Source organism: Pogona vitticeps, chromosome 3 (assembly GCF_051106095.1).
Source record: "Pogona vitticeps strain Pit_001003342236 chromosome 3, PviZW2.1, whole genome shotgun sequence".
NCBI lineage: Eukaryota > Metazoa > Chordata > Lepidosauria > Squamata > Agamidae > Pogona > Pogona vitticeps.
In genome coordinates this window covers 110,242,131-110,243,645 of record NC_135785.1, presented here as the reverse complement: position 1 = coordinate 110,243,645, position 1,515 = coordinate 110,242,131, and the positions used below count along the sequence as shown (strand labels likewise).

At 36.0% G+C, this 1,515-nt stretch overlaps 1 pseudogene; it reads left to right on the top strand.

Annotated features, from left to right (window-relative positions):
* Positions 1-510: 510 nt before the first annotated feature.
* On the top strand, positions 511-603 carry LOC140706244 (U5 spliceosomal RNA; annotated as a pseudogene).
* The last annotated feature ends 912 nt before the right edge of the window (positions 604-1,515 follow it).

Here is a 1,515-nt window from a genome sequence, read left to right as displayed (position 1 = left end):
GGGGGAGTCTGGGGCTTCCGTTATCCTTGTAGTCCTTGTAGATTTGACGAAGGTTATGTTTGAGATTCTGACAATGGTTGTTAAAAGCTGTGAGGCTGTCTCTCGGCGGGTTTTTCACCTTGGCAGAGTTGTGATGTCCTAGTTCCTTCAGCAAGAAGTCAATTAGTAAATTATAGCTGTCCAAAGTATCCCCTACGGCAGACGAATCAGCTAGTGTGATGTAGGAAGTCAGACTTCCCTTCTAAATCAAATCGGAGAATAGACACATTGTCTTATAGTTCCATTTGATAGACAGAGGGCCAGAGGGGGGTTTATAAAATATTGAAGGTGAAATAAAGGGAGAGTTGTTGGTTCCAATTGATAGTGAACAGCTAAGAGGGAGGTGATCACTAAAAAGTGGGGGGGGGGTCAATCCGGAAACTGTCTATTATCTGTAGCGCGGCTACTGGGACAATAATGTAGTTGATTACACTTGCCCCATGTGGCGCTACAAAGGTAAATTCCCCTTCTGGCATCTGGTTTCTCTTCAGATCGTATAAATCTTTCGCCTTTTACTAAAGATTTCCGTATGTAAATATAAACTGAAGTGTAAATTAGAAATTAAGCAGTCCTATGCAATCTCCCATGCTATTCTATGCAATCTTCTGACAGCAAATCCAACTAATGTCAACAGAACTAATTCAGTAGCCTTCCACACTAACAGCAGCAACAACAATCCTACCTTTCCACTAGAAAGTAGTGCTCAAAGTAGCTTACGATCATCCATAAAATACTAAAAAGGAAGTAAAACCAAATTTAATTATAACATCTATAAAATCATAAAACTAATGTTATTTTTTGTTAATTTTTCCATTTCTTTGTCTTCAACTCTGTCATTCCCTGAAATCTCAAAGTGTCATTATGCAGAAACTTCTTCATTCTATTACTGTTCTATCTGGTGCATTATGTTCAAGGTGCTTGTCCATTTGAATCCGAAAGTCCCACAATATCTTAACTTGGTAATTTTCAGATACCTTCTCTACCTAATGTTCCCACAGGTTCTTGTATTAATTTTGCAAATATATATCGTGTCTAACTTTATATTCCATCTGCTCAATCTCTGAAGATTCACAGATGAGGTGTGACACAGTTTCATATTTTCCTTGGCAGAGTTGACATTTGCTATTTAGACTAATTCCCTGAATTTTAGCTTTCATAACATTAGTTTGGAGTAAAGCAAAATCAAGCCTTTGTTCTCTTTCTTGATGGTACCCAGTTTTTACCATGCCCAAGTAAAGTTATTATCTTGTGTTCCATCAATATTTATCAGATATTGTCCATGCAGTGGTTTATTTTTCCAGCTGTTTAATTTATGTTCTTGTTTCTTATATTCAGTTTTTACTTTATTGCTTTCAAAATGTTTTCCATTTTCACTATAATGAGTAATTTTTCTCTGCTTCTAATATAATTATTTATGCTTCTTTTTTCTTCCTCTACTACCTATTGTATAATTCCACATTAAATATAATCTGTCCA